Raw genomic sequence first — 12,330 nt, 5'->3', positions numbered from 1 at the left:
ATGTTGCCTGGCATCTTTCAAGGCTCTGTTATGAATAAGTGGAGACAGAAGGGGCTGACTATTTTAGGGGATCTCTTTCACGATGCTCAGATCTCTTTCTTTTCAGAGTAACAGGAACTTTATGATCTGCCGAAAGGTGACTTCTTCAATTATTTACAAATTTGTGACTTTTTTTCTAAGAACCTTAAGCTGCGGGAAGATATGGCTAAGTTTCCATTTATTGAGTTGATGAGGCTGAAGCAAAGGATTGGATGTATATATGATATCATAATCTCAATGCAAGTGGGTGATTTAGAAATTCAGAACACTAGATGGGGATTAGAATTGGAAAGTTCCAAGTGACAATACAGGATTCCCTGGCTCTTAGCAATAAGATCTTATTTACACCCCCACAAAGTTAGCCAAGTGGGGAGGGGCACTATAGCCTATCTGTGTAGTTTTAGTACTACAAATTTGGTTTGTCAAAATAACCCCGTTTTGGTGGACAGGATCTGTGTGTCAAACTTAAAAAACAGTGGTGGTCATTTCTGAATTTGCCAGGGCTCCATTGGGGCAACATGGTAATTAACTCTGCTGCCCTGAAGGAGTTGACTCCATCCCTCAATAAAGCAATTAGAACCCAAGTCAGATAAGATCTTTCCTGCGGCCATCCGGGTAGGAGTATCTGACCCACGCTACATTTTAGTCAGCCTGAAATTATACCTAGGACCTACTCTACCTCAGCATTGACTACTGTTGTCGCTTTCTGCTTTTTGGCACTATCTTCACTTAAACACTTAACAATTAATATTTCTAGTTCCACTTATTGGATTTATATTTGTTGTGTCTACTTTTATGAATTGGTATAGGCAGGTCCAGTTAGTATTGTTTGGCTGGGCTCTTCAGGAAAGTGTGCTTTTTGCAGCTTTTGTGTCCCTGTAGAATAACAGGGGATAATCAAACTTGGAGTCCATTTCTCAATCCTGGTACAAGTATGAGCAGGTCCAGCCCTTAGGGCTCTCCTCACAGGTCACACACAACAAGTGCAGTCCTTCTTGCTCTTCCACAGATCCAGCGGTGTTCTGAAAAAGGTCCTCCGCAGTGCTACAGATTTTAGGTGTTAAACTTTTTGCACCTATACTTTTCAAAATGTACATTGCTTTCTTTACATGTGTATAGCTAAATAGTTGTAGACAATTAAACAAAGAGCTTGGATGATTAATCACTTGGGTTTCGAACATATTTTTGGGTTTTGGTAACCTTATTTTGATGTTGCATGATTGTATCAATGTGACTTACAGCTCTAACAGTAACACAGAAGCCCAAATAAATACACACATTTTGAACATATACACTGAAATGAAGGTTTAAATGGACCTTTTGTGTTCTTGTTTAGGCACATTGTGAATCTCTATAGTACTTTGGTTCTCCATCCCTGTCCCTAATGGGTGAAGAGTTACCCTACCCTTTTCATACACTTTCCCAAAGTTCAGTGCTATCACAACAATAATTTTTGTAGCAATTTGGACATCACTTTAGCAGAAATAATCCTACCTACACTTAGTAGGTTTATGTTGAAAATTGAAGTGAATTATATTTTTATTAGTTGTAATTAGTACACTTTGGGATGTGATCAAAAGTCATTATGGTGCAGCTCTTTGTGACTGCCCAATCGAGAATGTACCTCATTGTCTACTGACATGTGGACAGGCTTTCACCTTTTGGGTAAATATCTTAACAAATTATCTTTTATGTGAAAGCAATTTGTATTATGTAATGTGTACTATGTATGCTGAAATGCTTTGTTTTCTGTCCGGTAAGAAGCAAAAACAAAACTATCGGAAGTATTGTCTACTGTTACAAGAAAACAATTTAATTTAATTTTAATTTCAATGTGTAAAATCATTGTCCTAAAAATGCAGTGTTTATTAAATGGTCATAATATTACAGATATGGAGTTTGAATGTGATACATCTGTACAATTTGAAAAATCCTTGTCATGAATATGCAGTATTTACTAAATGACACAGTAACAAATGTACGCAACATTTTCAGCTAGACTGTCTATCTATCTATCTATCTATCTATCTATCTATCTATCTATCTACTATCTATCTATCTATCTATCTATCTATCTATCTATCTATCTATCTATCTATCTATCTATCTATCATAAATGGGGATCCACACATTTAATCCAGCAGGATTTTTTGCAATTGACTACCCATTTTATTTTACTTTTTGCTATAAGTCCCACTACCTTAGTCTCACTCATGAAAAATTCAAAGAAATTTAACTTGGTGTGTTCACCATCAGTATCTGCTTCTTCAGAAAAGGCCATTGTGTCTCTGTGAGAGTAAAGTGCACTGTGCTCGTTACACATGAACATGTGTGCAAACGCATGCATGCACACGTGTGGCTGCCCATGTAAGACCTCTGTAATTCACAGCACTGTAAATGCCCATAGGTAGCATTTTCCAAAAGGGGCCTTGCAAGCATTTTTGCTGACCTGGGTTGACCTTATAATATTAGTAGTAATTTATAGTGGAGTTCTGTACGGCTTGCTGGAAAATCCTTTGCTCTTTCACTGTATAATATATATGCAAGATCCAGCAAGGGATCAAACTCTGTAAACCATGTACGCTGAGTTTGAATTTGCAGTTCCCAAAACACTACACTCATATCTTATGGAACTTCAGTATTTGCCATATTTCTTTGCCTCATAATCAGATTCCAAACTTTTGTACCCCTATTGGGCCACTTTAATTGCTTTGCTCCCTAGCAGATGGAACAACAGCCTTCCCATATAGAAGAAATGATTATCAGTGATTGACTGCTTCTGGGAAAGAAAGGGATGTTGTTGAATTCTGCATCTGATAATTAGCTTGTCACACTGCACCTGAACTGGAACAGCCCAGGCTCAGTAGAACAAAGGGAAAGGGCCAGGCCGCTGGGCCCAATAAAGGAGGGGTGCACTTTTGAAGTTTTGATGTGAAGGGATCAGGCAGGTATGTCAGCTAGGGGGATCTGATGTCCTCACAGGAGCTTATTCAAGAGAAAACTTGAAGTTACCATTTTGGATTGCCACAGAATGCTGTGTAGGAGGGCTGAGATGGGAAGAGGAAAGATGATGTGGCATCCTAAAATTGGCCACAGGTGCTTGTCATCTAGATGTTTCCATCCCCACTTAAAAACTCTGGCCCCCTGCACAAGGCAGGGACATCTGACAAGACACGGGATGTAGGAGGTGGAAAGGAAGACCAACTGGAAAGAGAAGCCTCATGATGCACTGCATAGAAGGACTAAGGACTTTGTCATCAGCTGGCCACCTGAATTAGAGCCATTAGTGCTGATCCCCTTATGCCCCCTGTGTAACTGTTAGGGGAAAGACCAATATTCTACTTCTCCCCGATGCCTTTCAATAAAGGCTGGAAGCGTAGGGGCTGGAAGGTATGCTGAGGAGGGTGCTCTGCTAGCAGGTGGTGAATCAGCTGTGCAAGTTGCTTCCAACAGCAGGAAAATAGCACAAAGAGCCAGGCAGAAGAGAAGGCTGGTGCTGGGAGCCAGTGAATTACATTCTCCACAAAATGTGCCTCTTTATAGGCCAGGAGATTCTATGAAAATGTTCCTTGTGACTAGGCCTGGACAGCAGGAGTAAAACAGGCAAATAAAGGAGATAAGTGACCCAACGGGGCTTGCGATATACCTGGTTGAAGATTTGACTTTTAAAAGAAAAAACATGAAATGGAGCATGTCAATCTCCTCTTAATTCTCTTAACACACCCCTGGGGTAGGCAGTGGCTTGGTGGCCTGCACAACAGAAACTCTTCACCCTGGATGCACAAGGTGTGTATGTGGGCCCTCTCTCCCAAATGATTATTGTCTCAAGGGATCCCATCTTTTAAGGGGCCAGTATAATTAATTAAAAAGCCCTACTGGTGCAGTGCAGTATTATGTGCTGCCCCTCCCCAAGCCTTGGGTCGGACCCCATCCTCTAGGGTCAACACAGTGGATCTATGAATCCAATCCCCTAGGACACTGTCTTTCCTTGCCAGAGAGGTCAAGAGGGAAGTATAATGGAATCCTATCTAGTGGGAGAAAAAACTGCTCCCATCAGGTGGAAGAACAAAACATTTTCCCTGCCTACATTCTTGGGCAGGCAATCACAGTATTGCTCATGCTCAGAGCAAAACAAACGATGCTCCCACTGATAGGGAACACTCATGGCTAATGATTGGGTGCTGGCAGGAAAGCCGGCTGGGCTGTGGGGGACTTGTGGCTCCTCCTGTAGCCCCCAGTATAGAAAATACCGTAGGCTGCCCCTAGTGGACATAGGGACCCCACTATTTAAAAATGATAGGTGGACAGCTCCCACTCTTGAAGGGAGAGGATGGGACCACTAGGACTTTGGGGCTTGCTCTGCAGCCCAAAACATAAAGATTGTTGTGGAGTGCCCCAGGTGGGCACTGGAGCCCGCCAGTATTTAAAAATATTTATATTGCCAAAAATGTATTGCTGGCTCCTGTGCAGTCTATAGGGGCATTTTCAGGAAGCCAGCAGAGCCCTTTCCTTGGCTCTCAACAAAAATTTAAGATGTGGGTGATCCATTTTTTTTTAAAATAAAGGGGGTTGTGGTTGGAGCAGCAAAATGAAAAATGCTTCCTAATACTGCTCTCGGCCAATGCGATAATCCTCCATAATCCTGCCCTCTTCTGATGCCGGCCCCTGCCATGCTTGACACTGGAACAATGCACAACTCCACTGGGTGCTGCGGGGAGGAGATGCCCGGAGGTGGTGTGATGTGGTGAGGCAGCAGAGACACATTGCCCAGCCTGCCAGGGCCATGGAGCAAGGAGGAAGGTGAGAGGTGACTGCATCAGTCGGCTCATGATCGGGGCCACCCGCAGTAGGGGTGGAGTTTCTTTCTTTCCTACCAGGGAAGCTGCAGAGAAGTTGCAGAGGCATCGGACCCCAGACATGAGCCTGTCCAGGGAATGCCAGATGACAGTGGAGCCAAATAAAGGCAGTGGGATTCCTGTGCTGGACCCAGTGGTATAGAGGCTATGTGTGCCTCTCAGAAGAGGTGCTTTATCCTGGTTGCTGTTGTGGTGGTACCTCTACAGAGCTGAATCCTAAGCCGGTTCCTTCAGTGCTGCTGCCCATTACAACCTTAGGACTTTTTTGCTGACTGGAACCCCTGCCTGCACTTGCTTTGGGCCTGTTTTTGCTGGGACCTGGGCACTGCAGAAAATGCCTCCTCATACCACCAACAGGCCTGTAGCTGTGGGGGTGCTTGCTGGTCTGTGACTGGTACACTGGCCTTCTGGGAGGGATGGCAGTGTTCCCTAGGCATTAGAGTACAAGCCACCTGAGGGTTTGCTTCCTTTTTTGACTACTTGCAAAAAGGAGCCAGTGCCCCTTGTGCTGCCCCAATTTGGGGGTTTAGCAGGCCCAGTGCTATCATCTGGGTGTCATAGGGATACATTTGGAGTCATAGCCTCAACAGTTTGGGCTTAGCGTCATCCATACCACACCTGGGGAGAGTGTCTGGCAAGTCTGAGCACACAACCATGGCTAAAGACAAAACAACACTCCACTAAAGTAAACTTAACAAGTATGCCAAGCCACTGCTGTCCACTGCAGTCACTTTATCCATGGAGACCGCTGTATTGTGGGTATACTAGCACATCTAAGGGCTTGATTACAGTTAGATAATGTTGCTTGCAACATTCAGACTTATTTGGGTATATTTGTCACATCCTTGAATATCAAGTTTGCAATAACCAATGCTTGTTAAAAGTCTCATTTATTATTACCAATGCTTGTTGATTATGCACATTGTATTCCACCGGCTCCAACCGTAACTGCCGAAACATGTGCTCTTCACAATATGATCTATATTGAACATTTGTCACAGTCAGGAGGACAATTGCTCATTTCCTAAACAAGCAACCAACTGCCTTTCCAATCAAGTTCCAGCATTTCTTGTCCTCCGAACAGCCTCCAGTTGAGTTCTGGTGATCCTCACCTTCCAGTCTGCTTCCTGCGTAGTCCTGGCTCTCCTCTTCCATCTTCTGCTGATGATCCCCTATTTCCTGTAAAAGAGAGAAAATAAGAATGGTGTAAAAACACAGTTTGGGATCTTCTGAAATTTTCAAGGAAGTAACTTCATGTGAAGATAAAGAAAGATTAATTGCTTAAATGAAACAAAACAGAGCTCTGTCTTTTAAATAATTTATGAGAGTAAGAACTAAGATTTATTGTTTGTGGTGGGATTCCAAGATACCGCTAAACAGACATTAAGGAAAGACGCATTTCTTGGAACAAGCACTCCCCTAAGAATTAGGAGATTGGAAATAGAACAAGTTTATCAGAACTATTATTGGCAAGAGATTACACCAGAACACAAAGAAGCCCTTTAGTAAAGTTGATTGTTTTTGAGTTTGAACATTGCTTCAGAGACTCTGAAAGTATTATAAAAAGAGAAAGAGACCTGTTCAGCCTTACAGAAATGTATGCACAACGTGTCAACAATAATTGACATTATGCAATGTACCATAAGTTTATGGAAGTTCAATGTATTAAAGAAGTAATTATTTTGCAGCCCAGAATCCCAAAAAAACAAGAACCCAGTATTTTGAAAAATCAGAAGTCCTGACACCCAACATGACACGCAGTCCAGGGTTCAGCAGTCTGATTCTACATTCCACGAAGCAGAAGTTGGTATTTTCTCTTTTTCTTTTCACAAAACCTCCTTCCTCTTGAGGACTTGCAAGAGGGCAAACTACTCTTCAGTGCAGTCACATTAGTCCTTACCAGGATTGAGGAATTGTCATTGTCCCATCGGAATGCCTGAAATTCAGATGAGTGGCTAGCACAGAACACACAGCCCAATGTGCAGTGATCAACAAAGGGGCACTACTCCTCACCATTCAGAAATCAAGGTCTGTTCTGGAACCTAAAATAGTGGAGGTTGGTATTGATATTGCGCTCCTCTGGCAGGATCTGCAAAACACTACAGGCCCTGTGGCTAAAACTGAGGAACGCATATTGGTATTGGAGACACAGTGACAGTGCTGCAGCAGACACTATAAATTGCAAGTGACTAGTTACAAGACAGTGGTGTGACTGGAGGAAACTGAGGGACAGTCATGTCTGACCAAACTGAGGTTTATGGGCTTTCTGGAGGAGTGGAAAACAATAACCCAGAGAAATTCCTTGAGAAGTGGCTCAGCAATTTCCTACCAGAGGATCAGATCGCTCCCTGCTTTAGTATAGAACTCGCCCATCTTGCTCTTGTCCGATGGCCTTCTCCCAGTGCTCCACTAATGACGGTTATCACCCAATTTTTCAATTACTGAGACAGAGACTTAGGGGCATATTTATACTATGTTTGCACCAAATTAGCGTCATTTTTTTTACTCTAATTCATGCAAAACTAACTCCATATTTATACTTTGGTGCTAGACCCGTCTAGCTTCAAATGTATTGAGTTAAAGTCATTTTTTAGACATGGAAACCTACCTTGCCTTAATGAGATGCAAGGTAGGTGTTCCCTTGCAACAAATGACTTTATGGCCTTAAAGCCATATTTATACTCCTGTGCAAAAATGGTGCACGGGAGGGAGGAGGAGTCAAAAAATGGGGCAAAGCTAGCTTTGCCCCATTTTTTAACACCTGGGTCAGAGCAGGCGTTAGGGGACCTGTGGGGCTATTTCCATGATGGAACACCATGTATTAAGCCCACAGGTGCCCTCTCCAGGCCCCAGGGACACCCCACCCACACCAGAGGGACTGCGGAGGATGGGGGACCCCATCTCAGGTAAGTAAAGGTAAGTGCAGGTAGGTCTTTAATTTTATTTTTTAAAGTGCCCCCATACATGGCACAGGGTAAAATGGGCATACCCAGGGGACCCTTGTCCCCTGTGCTGGCCATTGGTGTGATGGGCATGACTCCTGCCTTTTCTAAGGCAGGCATCATGTGGCATGGTAGGTTTAGTGCCATAAAATTAAGCTAATCTGGTTTGAGTCTTTTTTTTTTTTTTACTCTAACCAGCCTAATGTCATTTTTGGGTGCTAAACCCCCATCGTTCATACTCCCACCCCCACCTGGCTAGCGTCAACATTTTTGACGCTAGCCCATCCTTTGCACCGGCTAGCTTCATTCCTTAAATATGATGCCTGGCCTTCGTCTAGGAATGGCGCTAGCCGGCGCTATACTTTTTGCATCAACATGCGCTAACACAGGTTTGCAGCAAAAAGTAGAAATCAGGGCCTTAATCCTCCATGCAGCCAGAATTAAAGGTGATACCTTCCATGAATCCTCAAAAATCCTAATACCTGGTGCCTTTACAAATTACACCAGGACAGACTAAGCATAGCGGAAATCCTTTGATCAAGTAAAACAGAAACTTCGGACCGTGGACCTAAAATCTATGCTCCTCTTCCTGGCCAAACTGAAGGTTCTCTTCCATTGGCAACCAATTTTCTTTCAACATATAGACCAGGCCTGGTAATAGCTGGAAGAGGGCAATAGTTGTATGCACTTGGATATGATTGGCCCCCCTGGGAGGGATCAGGAATGGCATTTACAGAGCACAAATCCAAGCAGACACTGAGGATCAAGAGGTTTATACAAGAGAGGTTAGTCACGGTTGTGCAGTGGTCCCTGCACGGCTCCAAGTGTGCCCCATTCAACATATGAGAGTGGGATACCCTCACTGGCAAGGGGGGCTGTGATGATGCAATAGCAGAGTCGCACCGACACCAGACCAGGACACAAAGGATTGATCTTTAGGTGCTGCCCACACATACTAGCACTCTTATAATTAAGGTTTGTTATGTTTAAAAGGTGACAGATGCTGCCAGAGATAAAGTGTAGGTAGGGGGGTTGATGGGGTGGTTGAGGGTTTACTTTTCAGATTAATCATTTGGTTCATACTATGTTGTTTCTTTGATTAAATGCAAGGCAGCCACAATTCTCCTTCTATAATCCACAGTGGCCCTTCCCCTGAATAATATTTAAGCCACCATGATTGGCCCACAGCTCAAGATCCTAACTAGGAACATAAATGGTGTACTTGATAAAACCAAGAGAGGGTCAATTTTCCAACAGTCCAGCATCATCTTCCAGCAAGAAACCCACTTACTGGGCTTCAACTGCCTCATGGTACCTCGCCATGTCTACACAAGGGTGATTGACACAGGGTACACAAGAAGCATGAGAGGAGTCACAAGCTTGCTCCATCAAACATGCCTGTTACTCATCTAAAAATCACATCTAGACACACTTGACAGCTAGATCCTTCTAGAAGGCAGATGGAGGGGTGATCATGGATGGTGTGAAGTATATACACTCCCCTGGATCTAAATACCATTACACTCCAGGATCTGTTGAATACACTGTTGTAAACACAATTAGGCATGCTTATATTGAGAGGTGACTTTAATGTCATTATGGACAGGTACAAAAACACTACATCAATAGCCTCTTTACCTACACACTAGCATTTGAAAAATGGGCATAATCTTTAGACATAATTGATATCTGGTGTAAGTGTCACCCCTTAAACTCTAGATTCACACATTGCTTGGCTTCTCACAAAACCTACTCCAGGCTTGAGTATTTCTCTATGCTGATGGATTCACTATCATTAATACAGAATATTCACATCCTCCCACAAGGACTCTCAGATCATTTCCCAGTAGAATTACTCCTAGGAATGATGCCCGCACAGTGAGTAGTGTCTGGAAATTCAGGGGCCAGGTCTTTCTGTATTTGGTAATCACAAACACATATGTACCGAAGTGTCTTTGACACTTTTTGAGATTTGCAGTGAGTTGCAAATAGACCAACCTCATTGATATTCATGAGTTAGGCCACAATTTGTGATCCATAGGGAATAGCACAAACTTGCAGGGATGATGACCTGCTGGGGTCAGCAGACCACCATGTCTGTGATTGCTTTTAAATAGAATGATTTAAAAAAATGCAGTCCTTTTTCTTTAAGGGAAAATGGGAAGCATTTCAAAATTAAAACTAAAAGTTTTCTTTTCATTTTTTAAGAGTAGCCTTGTACCTTCTTATTCCAGATACTCACATAAATAAATTTCCACCCTAGGTTTCTCACATTGATCAGGGCCCTATACAACTCTCCAAGTGTGGGAGTCTGAGTCAACATGACCCTCTCCTCACCATTCCTCATAAAGAAAGAAACAAGGCAGGGCATTCCCTTGTTGCTCCTCCTTTTCACTTTAGTCATTGAGCCTCTTACCTGCTGGATTAGAGAGGATACCCATATCTAAGACTTCTCTTGGCCCTCACATCATGAGGAAAGGCTTGCCCTTTATGCCAATGCCATCCTCTCCTGTATGCACTCGTCTACAGGGCATTGAAGCATCTCCTTCACATATAAGACATATACAGGATGCAGCTGACTCTGGGTTAATCGGCAAAAACGTTAACCTGATCGGAACGCCCTGACACTAAACAACATGAGACTGCAGATCACATTTGATCCATTCAAATACCTAAGAATAGATATTGTCCATGATTCACAAACAGGGTGGCATCTTAATATCACCCCTATACTACCATGCATCAGATTAGACCTCGGTTCTTTATCATCCCTCCGTCTGAATCTCCCTGGCAAGATAGCCCTCTATAATGTGCTAGTATTTCTCAGATTTGGATGCATCCTACAAAATCACTCATTTGGACTCCCATATACCTTCTTCCCTCAGGTCAAGTCAATGTCAACGTGGTTTTGCTGGACAGCCAAACCACTTAGAGTCTCCCACGCCAAATGTACACTCAGAAATACGAGTGGGGAATGGGGGCACATGATCTTTGTCTCTATTACTGGGTGGCACACCTCATTCCTATAAATGACTAGCTCTTTGGAGACTGTCAGGGCTCCCACTGCTACCTGGAACTCCATGTACTAGGAAGTGGAGCAATGGCAGTTCAAGATGGACAGGGTGACATAGTGGGATACAAGGGTGACATTCAGGGGAGTCTTATTTCCTGGCGGAGCTCTTGGCAATGTTCTCTGGCTTCTGCCTGAATCACAGGGATCTTTTGCACGATGGTTCTCCTTCGCAGGAGGTGGGGTGCTGGTGCCCTGTTGTTTCAGTGGCGGGCCTCCTGTCAACTAGCGTCAGCAGAGGTGGAGGGCTGTTCATCGGTGTTGCTAGTGTCACAGGCCCGTTGGTGTGCCACTGCCTCCCTCATGATGTTGATCATGTCTGTCAGCACCCCTGGAACGGTGACCAGGACGGTGTGGATGTCTCTCAGGTCCTCCCTGATCCACAGGTACTGTCCCTCCTGCAGCCGCTTGGTCTCCTGGAGTTAGGCCAGTATCTGGCCCATGGTCTTCTGGGAATGGTGGTATGCTCCCAGGATGTTGGTGAGTGACTCGGTTCCCTGGGCCTGTCCTCCTCCTGTCACACAGCAGTCCTCCCAGCTTCCCTGTTGTCCTGTGCCTCTGTCCTCTGACCTGTGCGTCCACTGACACTGACCTCAGGTCTCTCATCATCCTGTGTTTGTGGGGATGCCTGTGGTCCCTGTTGTGTTGGACACACTGCTGATTGACGTGTCCTGGGGACAGAGGGATGGGCCCACTGGGTGGGTGCTGTGGTGGTGTTTCCTAGGGCGTAGGCTCTGTGGTGGTTTGGGAATGTGGCTGTGTCACCAACTGTTCAGAGGTCCCTGATGGGCCAGGTTGGTCATCCTGATACAGGTGTGCAGAGCTGCTGTCATCACTGTGGGCCTCTTCTGGGGGGGACTGGATGTTGCTGGCACCTCCTCTCCGGTGACATTGTGCGGGGGTTCTGTGGGGATGTAAATGCAGTGTTATTGTTTCTGCATGTGACATCTTGGGCATGGGTATGTTCCTCTCTATGGTTGTTATTACCAAGGCAGCTTTGGCTTGTGTGAGTTGTGATTTGGTTGGCTAAGTGATTGGCACCAGTTTGCATGCTGTGGTGATGGGTGTCTATGCAGGTCTGTAATGGGGTCCATGCATTGGTGTAGCATGCAGGGCTTGGTATTGGGATGGGTGGGTTGTGATATAGGAGTATATGTGAGGTGGTGGAGTGATGGGGTGAGGGTAGGGGTAGGAGTTTGTGATGGCATGCAGGTATGGGGGGATAAAGTAGTAAAGATTTGACTTACCAGAGTCCAGTCCTCCTGCTACTCCTGCCAGGCCCTCAGGATTCTTGATCACCAAGACTTGCTCCTCCCATGTTGTTAGTTGTGGGGGAGGAGGCGGGGGTCCACCGCCAGTCCTCTGTACAGCTATCTGGTGTCTTGCTACCACAGAACGCACTTTCCCCCGTAGGTTTTTCCAC

Source organism: Pleurodeles waltl, chromosome 4_2, assembly GCF_031143425.1.
Source record: "Pleurodeles waltl isolate 20211129_DDA chromosome 4_2, aPleWal1.hap1.20221129, whole genome shotgun sequence".
NCBI classification, from domain to species: Eukaryota; Metazoa; Chordata; class Amphibia; order Caudata; family Salamandridae; genus Pleurodeles; species Pleurodeles waltl.
The sequence above is the reverse complement of the archived record's forward strand: the minus strand, read 5'-3'. Positions refer to the sequence as shown.